The sequence below is a fragment of the Tamandua tetradactyla genome, chromosome 2, assembly GCF_023851605.1.
Source record: "Tamandua tetradactyla isolate mTamTet1 chromosome 2, mTamTet1.pri, whole genome shotgun sequence".
NCBI lineage: Eukaryota > Metazoa > Chordata > Mammalia > Pilosa > Myrmecophagidae > Tamandua > Tamandua tetradactyla.
In genome coordinates, this window is record NC_135328.1 from 14,372,882 (window position 1) to 14,398,887 (window position 26,006).

Here is a 26,006-nt window from a genome sequence, read left to right on the forward strand (position 1 = left end):
ACTGAACCCAGTGACAGTATAAGAGGTAGAGAGAGGTCACCAGCTGCTGGGGAGTCCTGGTCCGAAATCCATCCCCAACACTGAGAGTTGCCCATCCTCCACAGCTTCCATCCCACAGCCCCTGAGGAATGGGAGGGACTGAGCGCCCTACCTTGTTATGTACCATCAATAAAGTACCCCAGCCAATGACAACAAAAAATAGAGTGGTACAACATAGTCAACCCAAACATGAATCATGCACTATATTAATATGCAATCATTAAAATGTTCTTTCACCCATTGTAACAAATGTACCACGCTAATAAAAAAGATGTTGAAAAAAGATTAAAAATGAAGACTAGGCAACAGTATATTAGGAAATAGAAAGAAAAACAGCAGGGACGGTGAGATTCAAGCCAAAAAGCTTTAAATAAAATGAAGGGCATTTTATAATGTTAGAGGATGTAATTCACAATGAAAATGTAATCGTCATCCAAACACCAAAGAATGGTAGCAACTTCCTAAAGCAGAAATCATAAGGGAAGGAAACACAAACAGTAGAAGTGGGAGACCTTAATTCACATCTCTCTGCCCATGGCTGACAAGTAAATTCAATAATATAAATATTACTGAAAAGATCATAATGTAGTAAAACAAGAAATCAATAATAAAATCAGAAAAAACAAAATGTTCCTTCCTTATTTTCAATTAACTCTGGACTGAAAGAAGAAACAGCAAACATGCAGAATGAAAACTCCACATATCAAAACCTATAAGGTATAGCTAAAGCAGTGCTCAAAGGAAAATGTATAGACTTTTAATACAAAAGAAAAAATAAAAACACATTATTTAAATTTCTGACTCAAAAGGTAGAAAAAAGAATAACAGAATAAACCCAAAGAAAGCAAAAGGAAGAAATTAATGAAGACAAAATCAGAAATAAATCAATTAGAAAATAGAAAAGTATTAGAACTACAAATCCAAAAATTGGTGATCTGTAGCAAAATACAATAAAATGAACTACTTCCTATCCTATCAGAAAAAGAGGAGAGATAAACTGAAGAAATAAAAATAATTAGAAAGATGCCTACTTTTGCTGATGGTGGATAAAGTAACTTGGATAATTTAAAAAGATAGGCAAAAAAAAAAAAAACTGCTTGAAGCTATTGGGGAGATAGCAGGATAATGAATAACTAGACAAAAGACCAAATCTACAGATTCAAGAAGCCTTAAGGTTCTTAAGGAGAATAAATAATAATCTTTATCCAGGCACTCATTATAGAATAATCACACACCAAAAAAAAAAAATACAAGAAAAGAGAAATTCTTAAAAGCAGTCACAGAAATACACAATTTACCTCCAAAAGGGCAACTTTGAAGATTGTTGACTTCTCACCAGAAACAATGGAAACCAGGCGACAATGGCATGAGAACTTCAAAGTGCTACAAGGTAATAATAGCCAATCTCGAATTCTCAGATGGATTGGGGCAAAGACAAAATAAATGTATCTGATCTTTACAGGAAGTCCACCTAAACAGAAGCATACCGAAAGGTTGAAAGTAAAAGCACAAGAAAAGGTAACATATAAACACTAACCAAAAGAGAGCTGGTATAACTATACTGGTATTAGAAAAAAAATCAACTTTAAGGCAAAAATCATTGATAGAGGTAAAGAGGAACACTTCATACTGAGAAAGGATTCAATTTTCCAGGAATATGTAACATCTCTAAACATTAAAATTTAGTAGTCTCAAAACAAAGAAGCACAAATTTTAGACCAATGAGGAAAAATTGACAAATCCACCATCATAATGGGAGATTTTAACATCTCCTCTTTCAACAATTAAATAGAATGAGGAGACCAACTTTCAGTCTGAATATAGAATACTTGATTCACATAACTAATAAAACTGACTAACAGATACAGAGAACGTTGCTTCTGACAGTGGCAGAATATGCATCCATCTCTACCACACCCAGAGCATTTATGAAAATCAACCATATGCTAAATCATGAAGGAAGTCTCCACAAAGTTCAAAGGGCTGATGTCATGCAGGCAAATTCTCTGACAAGTGCAGCCAACTGTATTTGCCAAACGTGGTCATAATAATGTTTCTGCTCCAAGGTCTTCCAGAACCTCATGGCTTCCCTGCAAGAAGTATCCTGGTTCTCCTTGTTCTGAACCTGGCAGCTCCTTCTGCCTGTTTCAATATAAATGCAGTGGGACTGAGGCAACGTGAGAGCCAAGGCTGGCTAAACAGGTGAGAGCCTCCATATGCCTGTCTCTCTCAGAACACTCTTCCCCTTTGTGCTGGTTTAGAGCGGTGGGGCACCCAAGGCCATGTTCTTTTAATCCATCCCTGTGGATGCAGACCTGATGTGGATGGAACCTTCTGATTAGGTTGTTTCAACTGAGTTGAAAACTGGTGGGATGTAACAAAGGTCATGTTTAAAGAGAAATTTATAAACTTAAAAAGTAAATAAAAATAAAGAAAATATGCTGAAAATTAATAGCTAAACATCTATCTTAAAAAAAAACTAGGAAAAAGTAAAATAAACCCCCAAAAAATAGAAGGATATAATACAGATAATAGTGGAAGGAATTGAAATAGAAGAGCACCTAAGCAAAAGTCAATAGCAAAACCAAAAATCAGTTCTTCGAAAAACCTTAAAAAACTGACAAATCCCTGGAGAAGAGAACAAAATCCGCCTGCCTCCCACCACACCAAAAGAAAGAGAGATTAAAGGCACAGATAACCAATTTCAAAACTGAAAAGAGGTCATTACAGCTCTTGTACACACACAAAAAGATACTAGTGATATTACATGCAACTCTATGCCATTAAATTTGGAAAGAAGACTAAGTGGAAAAGTGTGATGGTTTGAAAATATTATGTACTCGAGAAAAGCAATGTTTTAATCCTAACTAATCTTGTGGGTGCAGCCCTTTCTTTTAATCCTGATTCAATACTGTAGCATGAAACTTTTGATTAGATTATCTCCACAGAGCTGTGGTGCCCAGTTGTGGGTGTGACTTTTTGATTAGGTGGACATGTGACTCCACCCATTCCAGAGGCTTTTGATTAGTTTACTTGAGTCCTTTAAAAGAGAAGCATCTTGAAGAGAGTCAGAAATGACAAAAACAGCAGAAGCTTCAGAGCCGACAGAAACTTGACAGCAGAGCTGACACTGATGCCGACATGTGGAGAATAGAGACACAGCTACTTTGAGATGTTTGGAGCTCTGCAGACATTGCCGTGAGATGTTAAACAAGCCAGAACCTGGGGACAGCCAAAGGAAGCCAAGAGAGGAAAATCAGCCCTAGAGAAGCAAAGTGAGGAACCCCCACGGGAACAGAGCTGAAAGCAACGGAGCCCAGGAGCAAGGGACCCGCAGATGCCAGCCACGTGCCTTCCCAGCTGACAGAGGTGCTCCTGACCCATCAGCCTTTCATGAGTGAAGGTAACCTCTTATTGGTGCCTTTATTTGGACACTTTCACTTCCTTAGAACTGGAAACTTGTAGCTTATTAAATTTCCCTTTATAAACGTCATTCCATTTCTGGTGTACTGCATTCCGGCAGCTTGCAAACTAGCACAAGTTTTAAGAAAAATTTCAAAACTGATGCAGGAAGAATGGATCCTAAGTATTCATAAAACTGTTCAAGAACAAACCCAGTAATCTATAAAAGGGATCGGATAAGAAAATCATTCGTGTTTGATTCCAGGAATTTCAGGTTACTAACATTTAAAAATCTATCAGCATCCTTCACAACAATGACAGAGATGAAAAAGCATATGATCGTCTTAATAGTGAAGAAATATCATTCAATACAACTCAACATCTTCTCATGATAAAAAGCTTGCAACAAACTAGGAATAAAGTGGAATTAGTAATAGATAAATGTTATCTATGAAAAAATGCATTCCAAACATCCCACCTAAGGGTGAAATCCTTGACGCATAGGAATAAAACATGAAGCCTTTTAATTAACACTGGGCTGGGCCCTAGTGAGTGCATGCAGTAAGTAAGGAAAAAAATAAAAGATAAAAGGAAAGAGAGAAAGAAAATTAACATTTTTTACAAATGATACATAGTGTACATCAAAAATCTAAAATAACCCACATATATATTAAGTAAAAATGAGTTTAGCAGGATTATTAGAAATACATTTCATGTTCAAATAATCAATTGTATTTCCAATACCAATAATAAAGAGAATGAGGAAGGATAATATTGGAGTTCTGTTTCCAGTGCACAAGAATAAACTCTTATCAAAGCTTTCCATCAATAACTAGAAACTCTAGAAAATATTTTAAGTGCTTGGGAGCTCTGCTGAATGAACAGTGGCCAGACTGGCGAGGATGTGGGACGAGGGGACTATTCACATACCAGTGTCAGGAAGGAAATGCTACAACCTACCACTTCAGAAAACAGTTTGGCAATTCTTTAAGTTAATTAGTAACTAAACACAAGGTCACTGCTCCTATTCAACAATGTGCTTGAGGTCCAAACCCGTTGAATAAGGCAAGAAAGAGAACTTAAAGGCATACAGTTTGGAAAGGAAGAAATAAAACTGTCTCTATTGGTAGACAACCTTATTGTCTAGACAGAAAATTGTATAGTGCCTATAAAAGAACCACTAAAATTAAAATTACCAACAGAGTTTAGTTAGGTCGTAAGATGGAAATTTTTTTTAAAGTACAATAGCAACTAAAATTTGAGTTACAAATCAAACAAAATATGTGCAACATTTTTATGCTGAACCTATAAGGTATTAATGAGAAAAATAAAAGATTTAAACAAATGGAGCAATATACCATGTTTCACGCATTACAAGATTCAATATTGTTAAGATGTCAGTTGTCCCAAAATTTGTCTACAGATACAAACCCAAAGAGAACCCTAAAAGGCTCTATTGAGACAATTTCTAAAATGTATAAAGAAAAACAAAGGACCTAGAATAGCCAAATCATTTTTGAAAAAGAACAAAGTTGGAGGATTCATATTACCTTATCTCAAGAATTATATACAGTTAAAGTAAATGAGATTCCATGATATTGGTGAAAGGACAGATTCCTGCATCAGCAGAGCAGAACAGAGAATCCAAAAATAGACCCAAACAAATAGCTCATCACTGATTTTCAACAAAGATATCAAACCAATTCAATGGAGAAAAGATAAAATTTTCAATGAATGGTGCTGGAATAATCAGCCATCCATCTGCTAAAACATAAAATAAAATGTATTATTAAAAGACCCTTGACCCAAACCTTAAACTATATACAAACGTTAACCTGAAATGGATCATGGATTTAAATGTAAAACCTAACACTATAAAACTTGTTGAAGAAAATAGAGAAGAAGATCTTATTATCTTTGCATTAAGCAAAGATTTCTTAGGTGTGACATCAAAAGTATGAACCACAAAAGAAAAAAGTATCAATTGGATTCATCAAAAATAAAAATTTCTGCTCTTCTGGAAACACTGTTAAGAAAGCAAAACGACAAGCCACAGACTGACAGATTAAAATGTCTCCAAAATACATTTCTGATAAAAGACTTGTATCCAGATTACAAAATAATTTCAGAGTAATGGAACAAACAATAAAAACTTTAAAATTTTTCAAAAATGGGTGAAGATTTGAATAGCCATTCACTAAAGGAGGTACATGGATGACAAAATAGGACACAGATACTCAGTTTCATTTGTAATTAGGGAGTTGCAGATTAAATCCACAGCAACATACTCCTACATACCCATTAGAATTATGAAAATCTCAATACATACACATATATATACAAATTAGAAAAAAAGCCTGACAAATACCAAGAGCAGACAAGGATGTAGAGAAATTGGAACACTCATTCACTGAGTGCAGGAATTCAAAATGCAAAGCTCTGTTTACTGCTACTTTTGAAAACAATTTGGCAGTTTCTTATAAATTTAAATATCAACTTGCCATATGTTCTAGCGTATCCATACCTCGGTATTTACCCAAGAAAAAAGAAAATATATGAAAATATATGCACGTGAATGTTTAAATGTTTAAAGCAACTTTGTTTTAAAGTTAGAAACAACCCCCAAATCTACCAACTAGTGAATGGATAAACTGAGGGATGGAATACGACTCAACAATAAAAAGCAACAAATTCTGACCCATGAAACAATGAGGAAAGATCTCAGATGTATTATACTAACTGAATGAAGTCAGGCTGGAATGGTTGCATAATTGTTCCAAAATGGAAATAATTGAATATCCATCAACTGGTATATGAATAATTAAGAGAGTTATTAAGTATTAAGTGGTTTGAAAATAGAATAGGTGGCCGGAAACAGAGCTTTGCATAAATGGACACCTGATTTATGACACAGGTGGCACTCCCAAGCATTGGGAAAGAATGGTTTATTCAATTAATGGTTCTGATGCAATTAAATACTCCTATTTTTAAAAAAGATACTTAACCCCTACTTCACACGACTATGATTTAATTTTTGCAAATATGAAAAGTAATCGAGGGGTAATTTGAGAGAACAGGGTGAATCATCAGGCCTGTCATGGGTGTCAGGTTTAATATGTGCATTGATTAAAAAGACCGAGGACTAATTTTCTCGAGCAAGCTGTGGCAGCAGCTCCCAGTGGAACCTGAGGCTGCCCGCACTGTCGGAACATGAGTGAAGGGCCTTGCATGCAGCCTCCACCTTCTGGAATGTGGTCTGCTCTGCAAGGAGGAGAGGAATCTATAGATTTAAACTACGTTAATATGGGTGTAACGCTCTTTTTTGTTATTTTTATTTTTTTATTATTTTTTAAATTTCCAAATACTGTATAAGGTTCTTTTATAAAGCATAAGAAGCTGAAAGTAGTAATAGCTCTTGGAGGAGGCCAAGCAGAATGCTATTTACCTAATCACACGTGCTGGTCGGTGTCCTGGGCAGGTAAAATGAGAGGAAGCACCAGGGAGGTGGGGGGTAGGGAGGAGTGGGGAGGGGTGGGGGTGCAGGTGGGGGAGCCCTCTGGTGAGAACACATTGAGCCATCACTGGGGTGCACCCCATGACCATCACTGGTGGGACAGTGTTTGCTTTCTCACATATTCTTCCCGCTAACTGCAGGATGCTGCCTGAGACCCCACCTATAGCAGGTAGGGAGGGGGCAGTGAAGACGAGCACAGACCCCCAGCTCCGCCTGCAGCCAGGTCTGCCTCCTCCTCCATCTCCTGCACTTAGAATCTGGGAGCATGACAGCTGGTAGGTATCTGGTATCTGAGTGCTACTTGGGAGGGCTGAGGCTCTGTCCGTGGTGCTAATGCCCAGGGCCATTAGTCAAGACAAGTCACAGGTGAAGCTTGTTTCCTCAGCTGATGACCTTGAATAGTCACAGGACTGCTCCCTGTAGGAAGGGCAGAGACCTGACTCCTGGATATTGACCCTCTTTTCTTGGTTTTCCTGCCCATCCACAGCCCTCAAATCCTCTACATCCAAGCCCCAGGCCAAGGTCTCAACCAGGAATCCCCAAGCTAGGTTATCAATGAAGTCCACCATCTGCTCTCCTGGGAGACCATGGTGCATTTCCAGGCATTACTAGAACATGGAAGCACTCCCTCCTCCCCTGCCCCTGGAAGCAAACTCTCCTGCATCCCAAGGGCACCAGAGCTGGGATGCTCCAGCCTCTGGGGTTCCTCTACAGAGACGGTCCGGGTTCTTTGGGGTATTGGGAATCTGCCACCCAGGGACCCAGGAGCCCAGCTTGGAGTCAAGAATGGCCCAGACACACCTCTCTGGCCCAGTCTCACAGTCAGCCCCAGGCCTGGGGGGTTCTCCCCCCTGGGAAGCCTGAACTCCAACCCCCAAAGCTTCTAATTTAATTACTTGTTAGGGGCAAGGCAGAGAGCCGAGCCAACCATGCAGGAACATCTCAAACAAGCCCCCACCAAGCTGGAGCCCGTGGGACAGCAGAGATGTCTGGTGACCCCGGCCCTCCAAGCTGGGGCTAGACCCATGTCGCTGCCCTCTTCCCTCCTTCCCAAGACCTTTGCCCCCAGGACCCCCATCGCCACCTCCAGCTTCCTTCTATCTTGGATCCCTGACACTGCCCCATCGGGGTACCCCAGCTTCTTCGCACAGTAGGTGCCTAGAAGGGACCTGGGCTTCTCATCCACTGGGGTGGGAGGCAGCCCTGAAGTTGGGGTCCTGAGTCCACCTAAGCTCCAAGGGCAGGACTGGCTAGCCTGACCCTTGAGTCCAGCCCCAGCAAGGCCCATCAGCACTGGAGCTCCTGCAGGGAAGAGGCTTTTAGAAAGTACCAGACGTTTTCAAACCTTTCACCTGCGTGCCTCTTCATTAGCCCTCCCTGCTCCTCTGCTGTGCAACAGGAACCCTCAAGTTTCCAAAAGTCCCAGGGCATTTCTCCCTGTGGGGTGGGAGGTGGGGGTTAGGGTTAGGGGCCACGAGCCCTGGGCCCCCACCCCCCTCCACCCCACGCCCAGGTCCAGGCCTCTCCCTTTGCCATGTAAACTCAGGTTCCGTGGTCCCCAGAGAAGCCAGCATAGAGGGTCCCCAAAGTCTTGCACCATGGAGTCAGTCCTGACTCCTCTCCCAGGCCAGCCCCAGCACTGAAGGCAGAGGACATGGGTGCTACCCTCAGGGCAGGGGGCAGCGACCCCTTCACTCCCACCTCCACCTGGGGTCCACATGCCAAGACACAGGTGGGGGCGCGTCTCCTAGACCCCCTGCATGCCCAGAGGAAGGAGCCGCCCCCTGGCCTCCTACTCTAAGAGTCAACCATACAGCCAGACCCTAGGTCTCACTCTTTACTCCTCTTTCCCAACACTCCACACCCAACAAGTCTGCATATCCTATGCACACTCCACATTGGAAATCCCAAATGCAATTGTGACCCGTCTCACTGCCCCACTCTGCCCCATAGCAAGGTATGACCCATAAGACTCAGAGGAATTCTTTTACTTTAAGTTAGATCTACTGAGGAATAATGTACAGAGTAAAAAAATTAACCAATTTTAGAAGTTCCATAGGTTTTGACAAATGTGTACACTGTACAGCCACCAGGGTCATGAGGTAAAGCATTTCCATCACCCCCAAAGCTTCCTGCTGCTGCTTTTAGTCCATCTCCTTCCCCTTATGCCTTGCTCCAAGCATCCGCTGATCTGCCTCCTGCCAGAGCCGTTCTCCAATTCTTGAATTTTATCTAAACTCCCACAGGCTTAGCCCCCTGTGCCTGACCGCTCCCACAATGTGGACTTTTGAGATTCTCCCAAGTTGTTGCATGTGTTGGCTACGTTTAAGTCTAAGTAGATTCTACTCAATGGGTGAACCACAAAATTTTTAATCCATTCAGCAGTTGATCGATATTAGGGTTGTTTCCAGTGTGGGGTCATTATGGACAAAGACACTATGAGAGTTCATGGAGAAGTTTTTGTGTCGACATTTTATCTGGGGTGGATACCTGGGAGTGGAATTTGCCAGCTCTTGTGATAAATGCATTTTTAACTTTATAAGAAACTGCCACACTGTCTTCCAAAGCTGCTGCACCCCCCTTTTGCATCCCTTCCAGCAGTGTGTGAAGGTACCTTTCTCCACGTCTCATCAATGCTTGCTCATCAACCTTTTCAATTTTAACTGTTCTAGCTGGTGTGTGGCTGTAGCTCAGTGTGGTTCAGAGCCATCTTCTTAAAGCCTAAATCTAATTGTGAGACTCTTTTCTCAAAATTGTCCCAAATCCCAGCAGTCAAATTTGAACAACAAACTAAAGAGTAACAATAACTAATTGAAGCCCATAAAATAAAATAATAGTCCATGAGCCCCCCTACATGCATAACGTAATTCAAACCACCTCGTGGTGGTTCAAAGCCACCTCTACCCTCAGAAAAACATGTCCTTAAGCCTAATCTATCCTTGTAGGTGTGAGCCCATTGTAAATAGGACCTTCTGATGAGGCTAAGGTAAGGTGTGTCTCACCTCAATCAGGATGGGTCTTAATTCTATTACTGGAGCCCTTTACAAGAGAATGAAATTCAGACAGAAAGAAAAAAAAGTCACAGAGGGAGAAGCCAGGAGCTAAACATCAACAGAACCCAGAAGAGAAGGGAGAGCCCAGGGGATGCCACCACGGGTCTTGCCATGTGACAAGCTAAAGGCCAAGGATCACCAGCAGCCAGCCCCAGAATGCCAGTCTTCAGAGAAAAAGCATTGCCTTGAGGATGCCTTGATTTGGACATTTTCCCAGCCTCAAACTGTGAGCAAATAAATCCCTAGTGTTTAACCTAACCCATTTCATGGTATATGCTTAAGCAGCCCAGGAAACTAGAACATACATACATACAGACATACAGACATCCAATTCACAGTAGAATGCCAACTGACTAAAGAGAAGGAATAACGGAGTTGGAAGACAAATACTTAGCAATCTATAATAGCAATTTTTTTTCAGGCAAGAGTCGTCAATAAAGGCTAAAAGTAATGGGCATAAGAATAATGAGAAACAGGGCGGGCCACGGTGGCTCAGCAGGCAAGAATGCTTGCCTGCCATGCCAGAGGACCTGGGTTCGATTCCCGGTGCCTGCCCATGTATTAAAAAAAAAAAAAAAAGAAGAAGAAGAATGAGAAACAGGATATTTACATAGTCCCAAAGTACCCCTCCACCCCACCCCCACACTCATTCGTTATGGAGGGAAAAGAAAGACTCACTACAGAGTGGAGAATCCCAGCCAGTGCCACTTTTTCAAGCGGTCACAGTGAACACCAGCAGGAAGGGGACAACTAAATATCTGTGCCTCCTGATATGAAGCACTGAGAAGGGCACGCCCTCACTTAGGTGGTGTTCCTGCCAAAATGCATAACCTCCATCTAATTAAGGGGGAACAGCAGAAAAAAAAATTGATGCACATGCTCCAAATAACTGGCCTGAACTTTCAAAAACAGCAAAGTCGTGAAAGACAAAGAAAATTCCAAGGAACTAAATGAAATCAAAGCTGACTAAAGAGGCATAGAATTAAATGCAATAGGTGATCCCTGATTAGATCTCAGACCAGAATTTTTTTTTTTCTTTTGCTCTAAAGAGCATCCTGTGATGGTTGGAAAAATTTGAATAAGATGTGTGGTTTATAAAGTAGTATTGTATTGTCTTAGTTTTCCAGGGCAGCCATAAGAAAGCACTACAGGCCAGCTGCTTAAACGAGATAAATTTATTATCCCCTGGTTCTGGAGACCTGAAATCTGAAACCTGGTGTTGGCAGGGTCATGCTCCCTCTTAGAGGGGAGAATCCATTCCATGCTTATGGTGGGGGGCCACAAGGCAGAGCATTCCTTGGCTTGTGGGGGCATCACTCAATCTCTGCTCAGTCACATGGCCATCTTGCTCTGCCTCTGTCTTTCTCTCTGTGTCCAAATTTCCTTTCCTTCAAAGGGCACCTGTCATATTGGACTAGGGCCCACCCTTATCCAATATGGTAGCCTCATCCTAACTAATCACATCTTCAAAGACCCTACTTACAGTTCAGTTCACATTCCCAGGACCAGGGATCAGGACTTGGACATAATCCAATCCATAACAGGTATTAATGTTAATTTCCTAATTTTGATCATTGTCCTGGGCCTATATAAGAGAATGTCCTTATTTTTAGGAAATACAACTGGAGTTATTTAGAGGTCATGGAGTGTCATGTCTGCAACTTACTTTCAAGTGAGTCATGAAAAAATAAGAATGAGAATGATAATAACGAAAAGAGGTAAATGTTAACGTTTTGGTGAACCATGCGTTCCTTGCCTCATTCCATCAGTAGGTATTGCATTCCCACTCTACTCAAGGGCCTGTGCCAGGTGCCAGGACAAGTCTCACCTTCATGGAGCCTCCACCCAGACGGGCCATCAGCCCATCAACAGGTAATCCAGAGGTAATCCTGTGTACTTGGTTGTCACCCTTGCAAACACGCTATGAAGGAAAAGTTCAGGTGGGACTGATGCTGGTGGGTCAGGGACAGCCTCTCGGAGCAAGGGACCACTTAACAAGACCTGAGATGACACCAAAGCCACATGTCTGCAGGTGGCCCTGTTTCTACTCTTCATTAGGGCCCTAGCACTGCCTCGTGCCTTCTCGCTTGGCCCCAGGCTCCTTTTCAGTGGGCATTTCACATTTTCGTAGAATACCACAAAAGGTGATCTTGCCCAATCCTGCATTTTCCAGATAGGAGAAACTGGGGTCCAAAATGCAGACAGGTTCTGCCAGGCCCTGCTGCAAGTGAGAGGAGGCTGAGTGGCCAGGACCCCTGAGTTGCAGGCCACTGTCCTTGTTAGCTGTACTTTCAGTGTGTGGTTTGGCGCTGCCCTGCCCACCTACAATGACTCACTGGTGGGACATGGACACCTTCCCTTTGGGCTTGAGCACGGAGCAGCAGGTCCCGGCTCAGGTGCATCAGACAAGGGGCCAAATCCTGCTGGGTGTTTCCTCCAAAGACTTTTGGGAACCTTTGTTTCCCAATCTTAAAAAGATACTTTGGTGCGGGATGGGGAGTCAGTGGGTGGTGAAATGGTCACTTTGGATTTACTCCAGCCTGGCCCCAGAGGACGGACTGGCCATGATTTAGGACTTTTGTAGTAAGACTGAAGACAGGTGCCAAGCTGGCCCAGTTGTGCTTAAGAAGTCAGCTGGTCAGACAAAGGGCTGTGGTCAGAGTCACAGCTGAGCCTGTGGCAGAAGCCTCGGGCCAACACATGGCTCCAGGTGGTGGGCAAGTTCCTGGGCTCAGGATGGCCAGGCCCAGCACTGGAGAATTTCCCCAGTAAGGGAACTGCTCTCCTTCTGAGATCAAATCTTCTTTACTTTTCTTCTTTACTTTTATTGCTTTTAAAGGAAAGGCAGTTATTTCCCAGCTTGGTAAACTTGTACCTGTTAAATATAAAAGCACGATTCTGTGGGTGGCAAACACAATTCTGATGTCAAGGCCATAGCAGATGTGCCTGGATGGGCAGTCAGAACACCTCTGAGTGCTGCCTCAGTGGCTAGAACCCTCCTGGGTAAAGGGAGGGGTGCTGCTTCTAGTACTTAAGGCTCTCCCTAATTGCAGCCAGCACACCCCCAAACTTCAACTCTGGTGGGCATGAGAACACTCCCAGCTGCCATCCTTTTCCAGAATTCTCCTCCCGGAGCAGGGCAGGGGGTGGAAGGTGGTGAGCGCAGGCACTGGCTCAGAGCCCCATTACCCCTTGAAAAGCTTGACGAGAGAAGTAAATAAACCCAAAGCAAGTAGGAGAGAGGAAATAGTGAGCTGATAGAAAACGGGACAAGAAACATTTAAAAGTTAGAGAACAATCCAGGAGGTCAGTAATAAGAGTTTCAGAAAAACAACAACAACAACAAAAGAAGCATGGAGAGGAAATACTTCTGGCTGCAGCTCTCACAATGAAAGGTGCCGCCATGCCTATTCCTGAAAACCCAAATGTCAGGGCATTTTCTCAGCCCCATTAGAGAACTGAGGTCTCAGGACAAACTGTCACCCAGAAATCTGAGAACACAGGTGTACCCAAAATCACAGCTGAGACCTGCTTACCTGAAGCAGAAGCTGCCAGAGACACAAACTGATAGGAATATTCAAATGGAAATTTTGGTGAACTTCTGAAGGCTGTGTATGGACCCATGAGAGAGTGAGAAATTCCTGGGGTCTTCTGCATCTAAGACAGGTCCCCTGCATCTTCCTAAGGACCTTCCAGGGCTTTTCCCCAAAGAACCACACCAAGACCTGTGGGGAAGAACTCTGAATAAGGAGGAGGGGAGAGTGGTCATTGTAAAATACACCAGATCCCCCTAGGTCCACAGACCTACCCTCCCGCAGGGGGAAGGGAATTCCTCTCCCTCAGCACCCTCCAGCCTTTCTGAGTCACCAAAGAAAGAAACAGGAAACCAAGCAATGTTACTAGGGTGAGAGCTTCAGGGAACTAGACCAGGGAAGCCACGCAGCGAAGGGCAGGAGGGAACACTACCCCATGGGACGAACTGTCACAAACGCCACAGCCCCAGACTTGGATCCCATAGTTGGAGAAAAGGATGGCCCCTCTCCCACAGCTGCCACCACACCAGGGCTCCAGCGTGGTAACAGTTACAACTAAAGGGCTGGACGACAGACTCTCTCTGAGGAAGAGTACTTAGGGAAGCCCAAAGCCAAGGACTTAGGGAGCAAACAAGGACATTAAGAGAAACGGAGGCCTCTGTACCTACAGCTACAGCAACCATTAAACACAGCCCAGTTCCTAGTCAGAGCAATATGCATCCTGACACTGAAAGCCTGTTTACCTCAGCTCCTATGACCAACACTACAAAAGTAAAAAATGACAAGGCATGCCAAAAAGCAAAAATCAACACAGCCCAAACAGACAAAGTCAGAACCAGAACCAGACTCAGATACAACACTGATGTTGGTATTACCAGACAGGGAATTTAAAATTACTATGATTAATAAATTGAGGTCATGAGTGGAAAAAATAGAAACAGTGGGTAATGTAAGTAGAGAGATTAGGATGAAGTGCCACCCTTGGATTAGCACTTAGAAAAATTTCTATCCAGCCTCTGTCTGAGCTATGCTTGCTCTCAGGAACTAAGCACAGGAGGACAGTAACCATAAGAATAGCCCAGATGTCCACAGCTGAACATCAAGTATAGATAAAAAAAAAGTGCAGAAATGCTAACTGCAGATGGAAAGTACAAAAGTGCTGAGTAGGACCACTCACACATAACCAAGCCATGCCCCCTCACCCCCATAAAAGAATCCCACTCATCTCCTGTCATGGTCAGGTTCATGTGTCAACTTGGCCAGGTGGTGGTACCTGTTTATATGGTTGGGCAAGTGCTAGCCTGTCTATTGTTATGAGGACATTTCATAGAATTAAATCATGATCACGTCGGCTGCATCCACAGCTGATTCCATTTGCAGTCAGCTAAGGGGAGTGTCTTCTGCAATGAGTGACGCTTAATCTAATCACTGGAAGCCTTTTAAGGAGGATTCAGAAGAGACAGGCTCTCTTTCCTTCTTGCTTCAGCCAGCGAGTCTCTCCTGTGGAGTTTGTCCAGACCCTTCATCAGAGTCATCAGCTTCACAGCCTGCCCTGTGGTTTTTGGACTCTACGTTCCCATGGTTATATGAGACACTTTTCTAAATTTTATATTTACGGATATTTCCTGTTGATTCTGTTTCTCTAGAGAACTCTAACGAATACATCTCCCTTCTGGGAGAAGGTGTCTTTTGGACACAAGTCCACCCTTCCCCTTCTTTGGCCAAAGAATAAAGAGCTGCTTTGCTTTACTGAACCTGGTTCATTCTACTGGTGTGAACAACACTGGACAGGAGACCTGTTTTGGGGGTCCAGCCTGAAGACAGTTGGCAACATGATGAACGCTCTAGGGAAGAAACAAAATGAAAGGCTAGAAATCAAAATCAGCATAACAGAAATGAAGAACGTTTTTGAGGGGTTCAAGGACACATGACACAGCCAAAGAAAGAATTGGTCTGCTTGAATGTATGTCAATAGAAACTTCCCAAACTGAAAATCAAAAAGGAAAAAAAAAAAGAAATGCACAAAGAATAGAGAAAATAGAGGGATAACAAATGCAGACAGGCTCAAATCAAAGTGGGTGGTGATATTCCTGACATCCAAGATCAGGAAGTGGAGAGGCTTTGTACTTCTTAACACCTGTATTGGAGGCTAGAAGGCAATGCGGCCACACTCAAAATTCTGAATGGAAAACTTTCTTATGCAGAATTCTGTACCCAACCCACCAATGTAGCCACTTATATCAATGTTCCTTACATTGAATTTCCTCCACTGATGTCCTTCATCCCTCACAGGGCTTCCTGAGGTCCCCTCCCAAATAAACTGCAGTTATCCCTTCCACATGATGATTTTCCCCATCGCAGTTTCCATATATCATGGGCTAGCATAAGAAATTAAATGGGAATTTTGAGGGAGTTGTGTGGAAGCCTTACATGACATGGAAAGGACAGCAGATGACACAGAGAAAATTTAGAAATTCAAAAATGCATAAAATATATGTATAGTATTGTATAATATCAAAATTTTTATCTTCTAGCACCATAAATACGCACATTTTTTTTTTTTTTTTGCATGGGCAGGCACTGGGAATCGAATCCAGGTCTCCAGCATGGCAGGTGAGAACTCTACCTGCTGAGTCACCCTACACAATCTCTTTTTAAGGTTAATTTTTCATATTTATTCAAATTTTCTTAATTTCATTTTCAAACAGTATTTTTACTTAATTATTTACCTACATATAGCTTTGACCAAATATTTAACTCAAATTTTACAATAACATACTATAAACATCCCATAAAAGAAAAAGAAAAACTTCAGACTTTTTCTCAGGTATGTAGGGAGGGCAAAAAAAATTATGCAAATTTTCCAGATAGTGGGGTGCTGTGCCCAATAACCCCTGAGAAGTGGAAGCTACAATGGTACTGGCCTCCAAATCCTCATCTTAGTGTATGCTTTTGGCTGGTCCCTGCCTAAATTAGATCATAAATATCAAAATAATCAGCTAGAGGAAATAAAACTGATTACCTCTGGGAAAGAGAGCAGGAAAGGTGAATGGTATATGGCCCTCTCTTCTGACCACGTAGTAGAAGGATTCTACTCTTGAAACTGGGTACATATAATTTTGATTATTAAGTGTAATTTTAAAACATCTAATCTACGCAAATACCTTAAAGTGGGGGAGAGCCTGGCCAGTAGCAAGCAATGGAAAGTGGGAAAGACTAGAGGGTCTGGAGAGCTTGGGGCGGGGCCGGGGTTCCCATGGCTTGAGGGTCCCAAGAAGGCAGTAGCTGGCTCCATTGTATTCAAATTACCCCAGGAAACAATTTTTAAAAATGTTTTCAGCTTGACGAATTATAATAAGGCAAAAACTCTTGTAATCACCACTCAAGTCAAGAAACAGAATTTGGCCAACCATCCCAGAAATTCCTCCATATCCTCCTGTCCTATGCCCCCAAGTAACCACTCTTCTGCCTTTTATAACAATCTCTTCCTTGTGCTTCTTTATAGTCTGAAGACCCAGGCATCTCTCTTTAGATGCTCTGAGTTAGTCTTGCCCTCTTTGTCATTTGATGTGTCTTTTAAACCTCTCTTCAACTACAGGTTCCCTTCCACCCTTCTCTCTCCTTACAGTAGGTCTGAGGGAGACCTGACAAGCCCTACAGTCTGGTGGTGCTGACTGCATCCTCAGGTTGCAGTGCAGCCCAGCCGTCTGATGTCTGCTGTTTCTGGGGCTTGGCAGCTGGGCCATCAGCACATAACACACTCAGACTCCATCTCTTGGGGCAGCCATGCTCCTCACAGAGGCACAGAAGGTCTGGCTGTCCCTCCCTTTTAGGGTTAGCAGCTGTCGTTGCCTTACACCCATTAATTCATTGGGGGTTACAAAATGGTGATATTCTGATTCCATCCCTTCCTTTTCATGTATGAGTTGGAATACTATAATAAAGATACTTTTCCCCTCATGGACTATTTGGTTACCCAGTGCTACAGTTCAAAAGGGCAGGATTAATGCTGGATTCCTTCCTTTCACTTGACTGTCTCTAAAGATAATGAATTGATCTCTGCTATTCTCCCAAAGTGATCACTTCGTGTTTTTTAATATTACAATGAAATTCAATTGTAAAATTGAATTTAAACTATTTAATGGGTTTCAACCCATCGCAATTATTTTTCTCATTGAAGCTCAAGCTGTCCCACCTCCGGTATGTAGGAACTTCTTCAGGTTCTGCTAATGAATTTTTTTTTAATGGCCTACAGGAGAAGGTCTGTGGTCTGTTTCTTCATGGTAGAGATTATAATTTTCTTATTAAATTTTTAAAAATTTAATTAAGATGAGAAAAAAGTCCTGGATTCAGAGTGAGATAGTGTGAATAAAGTGATCTCTGGCAGAACTGTCTATGAAAAGCTGAGCATCTCCTGGATGGGTTTCCATGTGGGAGAAGTGCTAGCTTCTTTTTAGTATCTCCAGCGTTAGGAACTGGAAGCTGTGACCAACGTTTCTCAGGAAAGTTCCCCACCTTGAAGGCAAGACTTTTCTTCATTTATCCAGTCAGGGGCTCAAGTGAAAAGGCTCATGCATCCATCCTCCATAAATGTTTCATTTTTAGAATGTCTGCCCTTTAGGAGCAAGGTTGGGTCCCTGCACCCCAAGCTGCTTCCTCCTCCTGTCTTAACAATCCAGGGTGGGCTTCTCAGGATGGGCCAGAAAAAACGCTTGAGAGCTTTCACAGGATGGTGCAATGACTTCTACGCTAAAATGTCATTGTTCCCTCTTCATCTTGAACTCAAGCCTTGATTTCACTACAAAGGGCTGTTAACCAGCCTGAGCAGAGCTTTAAAGAGCAGGCATTAGTTTCTCAGACAGCTCCAGGCACTTCAGGGGACTTTTCATTAAGCAGCTCCCTCCTTTTTCATCATAAATATTCGGCTTCTGTTTCATTTCTTCCTCAGCCCAAGGTTCTGAGGCTTGGTCTTTGGGAGCCACTTGAATTCAATTTCTCTGCAGTCAAGATATAAAGTCCAGCTCTGGGCCACTTGGAAAGAACCAGCAGACTCAAAGGAGACATTTCTTTTCTCTCCAGGTCTTAAGGACAAGATTTTCCACAAACTTTTTTTCTCTTCCATCACTCAGCCTCAGTATTAGGCAAAATTCATAGAGCAGAAACCAGTTGTAACAGTCATACTCTGTCTCCACTTTAAACGCACTGAGGTTCCTCTGAGATTTTAGGTGGAATTATTTCTCCACGTGGCCACTCTGAAGGACCCAGGTGAAGAGGGCAATGATCAGAGCAGGGCTCTGGATGTCCCCAACAGGCTACAGGGAGGGCTTCTCGGTTGTCATGGGGACGCTCCTTGGGGCTCCTTCAACATTGAAGACCTCAGATTACGCAAACACATTCTGTCCCAGTCTTCAAAAACTGGAGTGGCTCCTCAGCCAGGAAGCTTACTCTGCACTCTCTTTCTGACCTTGGTGACAGAGGCTACGGATAATGACTTGGACTTTAACCTTGAAGCATCAACACGGATTGATCAGATGCTGCCTCTTTCTCCCCTACCCAGGAGACCTGCTTCTAAGCTTGTCTTCTAACAAAAATTCATTCTCTAAACATCTTCATCTGGTGCTGAGCTAAAACTGAAAACACAAAATTTGCTATGTTTATGAACAAGGAGAGAAACAATCCACAGCATTCTTGGGCAATCTATAAATAAGGGAAAGTTCACCTCTGCCCACCTCATTCAGTTAACCAAGCAGCTAGTTACTGAGCTCAGGTATTTGTGTGAAAAGTCTCAGTGGTCCTGTGGGACCCAGGCTAAATTTCCTTTCACTCTGGCTCCAGCTCTGAGAAAAGTGGCAGATTTAGGTTTTTACATCTGTCTTACTGGTCAATCTTCTTTTGCCTTTAGGAGTATGGTTTAGCAAATCCTCTTCAGTTGTCACCTGAGAACATTCCAGAACACAGGGATAAATTTCAGCAATTGCTCATTAGAAGAACACTCAGAACCCGAGACATAACTGGGACAGCTCACCTGCCTGTCATGACTTCCTTCGCCCTCCAAGGGGCACTGGGTGGCTTGCACTTGTGGATGACCACACTGTGCCACCCAGATCTGAAGAACAAGTTCACAAGGCTCAATGAGGAAGGTGTAGAGGGGTGAAGCACAGTCAATAAAAAATTTTAAAGTAAAAAAAATTAAATTAAAAGCCTAGATTTTCTGGGAAAACCAGGGTCTGACTTCTTGATTTAAGGGCACACTGTGCCCACCCCAGTGTGTGTCTCATCCTCAGCTTCTACCTTGTGTCTGCACTCTACCCAATGAACCTTTTACAGGGAGAAGCAGGAAGCGCCCTTGGAGAAGAGAATCTGATGACACAACTTCTTATTGACTCTAGACTGAGATGCTTGAGGCTAGTGTGAGCAGGTTATTCTTCCAGACCCTAATGACTGATATGGAAGGTTAATTCTCACCTACCTTCAACACTCCCTACATGTGAACGGTGTTCACTGTGAGCCGGGTTCCCACACTTACCTTCTCTGCTGTGTTGCAGGTGTGGTATTTGCACCAATATTACTGCTGTGGGCTGAACTATGTCTCCCAAAAGGGTATGTTGGAGTCCTAACCCCCAACATGTGTGAATGTGACCTTATTTGGGAAAAGGGTCTTTGTAGATGGAATTAGTTAAATTAAGATGAGGTCATGCTGCAGTAGGGTGGGCCCTAAATCCAGTATGACTACTGTCCTTATAAGAAGGGGAGAGAAGACATGGACAGATCCAGGGAAGAAGGCCACATGAAGATGGAGGCAGAGATTGGGGTGATGCCTCTACAAACCAAGGAGTGCCAAGGATTACTGGGAGACTCCCAGAAGCTGGAAGAGAGGCATGGAACAGATTCTTCCCCACAAACTTCAAGGAGAGTATGATTCTTCCAATACCTTGATTTTGGACTTCTGGCCTCAAGAAATGTGAGATAATAAATAGCTATTGTTTTAAGCCACCCAGTTTATGGTACTTTGTTATGGCAACTGCAGGGAATTAAGACACCCACTTTCTTTGCTGTTGTTATTTTTAAATTGAAACAATCACAAATTTACAGAGAAGTTGAAAACACAGTACAAATCTTTTTTTTTCTCTGAGCCACTGAAGAGTAATTTGCCGACACAATGCTCCATTTCCCACAAATGCTTTGGTGTTTGTTTTAGTTTGCTAATGTTGTTAGAATACAATTACCATAAATGGGTTGGCCTTTATAAAGGGGATGTATTAAATTACAAGTTTACAGTTCTAAGCCCATAAAAAATGTCCAAATAAAGGTGTCCAGATAAAGATACTTTGACTCAAGAAAGGTCAATGTTGTCCAGAACACTTCAGTCAGTTGGAAAGGCATGTGGCTGGCATCTGCTGGTCCTTTGGCTTCTGGTTTCAAACAACTTCCCTGGGGGTATTTTCTTTCTGCATCTCCAAATGTCTCTGTATTGGCTCTGAGCCTTTTCCAAAATGTTTCCCCTTTTAAAGGACTCCAGTAAACTAATCAAGGCCCACCTTGAATGGGTAGAGTCACATCTCCATCTAACCAAAAAGTCACACCCACAATTGAATGAGTCAATCTCCATGGAAAAATCTAATTAAAGGCTCCACCCTAAACAAGAGGTCTGGCCTCACAAGAATGGATCAGAATTGAAAGAACATGGTTTTTCTGGGACACATAATAGTTCCAAACTAACACAGTGTATATTTCCTACAGAGACATTTTTCTACATAACCACAGAACAATCATCAATGTCAGGGCATTGACCTTGAAGCATGTCCACCATCTAATCCTCAGACTTCATTCAAGTCTTGCCAGCTGTAGTGGTTTGGAGCTATGTACTCTAGAAAAATATGTTCTTAATTCTTAAACTAATCAAGGCCTACCTTGACTGGGTAAAGTCACATTTCTAAGGATGTGAGCCTATTGTAAGTAGGAACTTTTGATGATGTTACTTCAGTTAAGGTGTGTTTCACCTCAATAAAGATGGGTCTCAATCCTATTACTGGAGTCCTTTATAAGTGGAATGAAATTCAGACAGAGAGAAAGCCACAGAGGGAGTAGCCAGAAGCTGAAGATCAACAAAACCCTGAAGAGAAGGGAAAGTCCAGGAGAGGTCACCATGTACATTGCCATGTGACAAAGGAGCCCAGGACAAAAGATCCCCAGCAGCCAGCTCCAGAATGCCAATCTTCAGAAAGAAAGCATCACCTTGATGGCACCTTGCTTTGGACTTTCCTATAGCCTCGAAACTGTAAACCCATAAATGCCCATTGTTTAAGCCAACCCATTGCATGGTATTTACTTTAACAATGAGAAAACTAAAACACCAGTAGTCCAAATAATGCCATTTATAGCAAAAGAACACAGTTATGAATCACATTTTGTACTTAATTGTCACGTCTCCTTCAACTTGGAACAACTCTTCTATTCTTCTCTTGACTTTCATGACCTTGAAACTTTTGAAGGTTTATAGGCTTGTATGTTGCAGAATGTCCCACCATTGGGTTAGTCTTCCTGTCTCCTCAAAGCCTATATTTTACATTTTTGGAAGGAACCCCAGGAAGGAGGTAGACTCTTTCACAGTGCTTTGTATCAGGAGGCACATGGGGTCTTTTAAAGAAATTAAGATAAGAAGAAACAGCCTTTTCTGGCTTTGAACATATTTATCTCTTCCAGTGTTCTACATTCCTTGCAGCAGATCTGAATTTCCATTTGAAATGGATTCCCTTCATCCCGAAGAACACCTAACATTTCTGACAGAGCAGGTCTGCTGGGATGAATTCTCACAATTTGTGTTTGTATCAATCTGCCAGTTTGAAAGGATTTATGTTCCCTAGAAGAACCATGTTTTAATCCTAATCCCATTTTGTAAAGACTACAGTTTCTTCTAATCCCTATTCAGCACTATAGGCTGGAAACTTGATTAGATTATCTCCACGGAGATGTGACTCAATCGATTGTGGGTATTAAACTCGATTAGATGGAGACATGTCTCCACCCATTCTTGATTATTTTACTGGAATTCTATAAAAGAAGTATTTTGGAGAAAGCTTCAGAACAGAGCAGAACCACGAAGCACAGAGTCCACCAGCCAGCAACCTTTGGAGAGTCTGTGAGATCAGAGAAGGATGACAGGAAGCCACAGAACCATGAAACAAAGAGTCCACCAGCCATCGAGTTTTGGAAATGAAGAAGGAAAAGGCCTCCCAGGGGGCTGAAGAGGAAAGTAGCAGATGATGCTGTGTTCGCCATGTGCCTTTCCACTTGAGAGAGAAACCCTGAACTTCATCGGCTTTCCTGAATCAAGGTATCTGTCCCTGGATGCATTAGATTGGAAATTTGTATAGCCTTGCTTTAATTAGGACATTTTCATGGCCTTAGAACTGTAAACTTGTAACTTATTAAATTCCCCTTTTTAAAAATCCACTCCATTTCTGCTATATTGCATTCCGGCAGCTAGCAAACTAGAACAATAAAAATATCTTTTTTTGTTTTAAATTTGAAGGATGTTTTCACTGGATTTATTATTTTTCAGCACCTTAAAGAGGTTATTCCATGTACTTTTGTCTCCCATCATTTTGTTAAGAAACCAGCTAAATGAGACTGTTCGAAGGGTTTCTCTTCATCTTTGGTATCCAGAAGTATGCTTATAATGTGCTTACATTATTATTTTTTGTGCTTGGGGTTTTCTAAGATTCTTAAATATATGTTTGTTTCCGTCATCAAATTTGAGGAATTCTGACCAAACATCTTTGAAATCTTTTTTTTTTTCTTCACCCATTCTCTCTCCTACAGAGACATATGTTAGGTCACTCGATTTTTTCCCACTGATCACAGAGGCTCTGTTCATTTTTTTATTCCAGTATTTTTCTTGCTGTTCTTCAGATAAAAGACTTTATGTTCCTCCACCTTCCAATACACTGATCCTTTCTCTTGCCATTTCCAATCTGCTGTCAAGCCCACCAGAGTTCCAGTTTATTATTTTATTTATTTCCTTATGTGTGCACTCACAATTTTCCAATTTTATTCAGTGAGTTATAATCTGCTATTATCAAGACTTAGTTTGGTGCTCTGACATTTCCAGTTTGCCAGTGGCATCCCTTCAAGTTGCTTCATGTTCCTTTTGAATGTTCAACCATTCTTTGAGCCCTTCCTGGCTTTCTCCACAAGTTATTCCGGCTCATCATGTACTTCCCCTGCCAGCATTTCTCTACGGACCCCTAGTTCCTATTAGTGGAGAGAGGATGGGAGAAGCCACAATCACAGTGTTGGGTATGCTCAGTGCTCTCGGGGTATTACTGCTCATGGGCCTTTTTGGCAAATAGAACTCTACATCTATCTACATATTTGTGCTGGTTTGAAAGATGTATGTCCCCTGGAAAAGACATGTTTTAATCCTAATCCCATTTTGTTAAAGCAGCCGTTTCTTCTAATCCCTATTCAATGCTGTATGTTTGAAACTGTAATTAGATTATGTCCCTGGAGATGGACGTGTAACTCCCTCAAGAGTGGTTTTGTTAAACTGGATTAGGTGACGACACGTCTCCAGCCATTTTGGTGGGTCTCAATTAGTTTCTGGAGTCCTATAAAAGAGGAAACATTTTGGAGAATGAAAGAGATTCAGAGAGAGCAGAGCAGAATGACATAGCCACGAGAAGCAGAGTCCACCAGCCAGTGACCTTTGGAGATGAAGAAGGAAAATGCCTCCAGGAGAGCTTCATGAAACAGGAAGCCAGGAGAAGAATCTAGCAGATGATGCCATGTTGGCCATGTGCCCTTCCAGATAAGAGAGGAACCCTGACCATGTGCATCATGTGCCTTTCCAGATGAGAGAGAAACTCCGACTGTGTTCACCATGTACCCTTCTACTTGAGAGAGAAACCCTGAACTTCATCCACCTTCTTAAACCAATGTATCTTTCCCTGGATACCTTAGATTAGACATTTCTATAGACTTGCTTTAATTGGGACATTTTCTCGGCCTTAGAACTGTAAACTAGCAACTTATTAAATTCCCCCTTTTAAAAGCCATTCTGTTTCTGGTATATTGTATTCCGGCAGTTAGCAAACTAGAACAATATTTAAAACATGGTGGGGAGAGAGGATTGTAGGAAGATATGGGATTAGGAAACTCCAGGAATCAGTCACTCCACCAAAGTAACTGCTGGCAGGAATATCTAAATCAACCATTTTGAAATCCCTAAGTCTAGTGGAACACTATGCCACATCCAGGGAGGAGAAGAACAGGCTTGAATTGTGATAAATACCCATGAACTTCACCCTCCCTGCAGTAGCTACCATCTCATTCCTCTAGCTGTGTGGGCAGTAGTGGGGGCTGGAGCTCAAGCTTCTAGTGCAGCTTGCTGGTGCCAGAATGCGACACACAGACCTAGTCCTCAAAACTAAGTGTGTGAATGGTCTGATCTGCTTTTGATCAGCTATTTCAGATCACTGGGGGCCAGCTCTGAGGATGGCCATTGTTCCAACCCCCATTGAGCAAAGGCAATAGAGGACTCTTAAAGATATAAGCTTTCCTCAAAACTAAGGAAAATAGTTAAAGGGCTGCATTAACTGGGAAAGTGTCCAATCAAGAAAATTCAGCTTCAAAAGCCATAGAAGAAGCTCCTGGCGCCCTGGCTGGACTCTCCCTCACTCTCCACAACATGGGGATGAACAAACTTGCACTCCCAGTGTGGATTCCAGAGGGAGCCGAATGGGCCCGTGTCAGTGTCAGTCTATTAGGTGAAAAGTTTGAGGGACTGAGAAAGGAAACTTGACTTAAGCTCACTGTTCTAGTTTGCAATATACCAGAAATGGAGCAGCTTTTAAAAAGGGGAATTTAATAAGTTCCTAGTTTATAGTTCTAAGGCCAACAATATGTCCCAATTAAAGCAAGTCTATAGAAATGTCCAATCTAAGGCATCCAGGAAAGGATACCTTGGTTCAAGAAAGTTGATGAAGTTCAGGGTTTCTCTCTCAAGTGGGAAGGCACATGTGAACATGGTCAGAGTTTCTCTCTTGGCTGGAAGGGCACATGGCGAACATGGTGTCATCTGCTAGCTTCCTCTCCAGCTCCCTGGGAGACATTGTCCTTATTCATCTTCAAAAGTCACTGGCTGGTGGACTCTCTGCTGCATGGTTCTGCAGCATTCTCTGTTGTGGCTTTCTCATGCCTTTGTCATTCTTCCCTGCTCTCTCTGAATTGCCTTATTCTCCAAAATGTTTCCGCTTTTATAGGACTCCAGGAAACTAATCAAGAACCACCCAAATGGGTGCAGACACATCTCCACCTAATCCATCTTAACAACCACTGTTGATTGAGTCACATCTCCAGGGGGATGATCTAATTACAGTTACAAACATACAGTACTGAATAGGGACCAGAAGAAACAGCTGCCTTTACAAAACGGAATTAGGATTAAAACATGGCTTTTCCTGG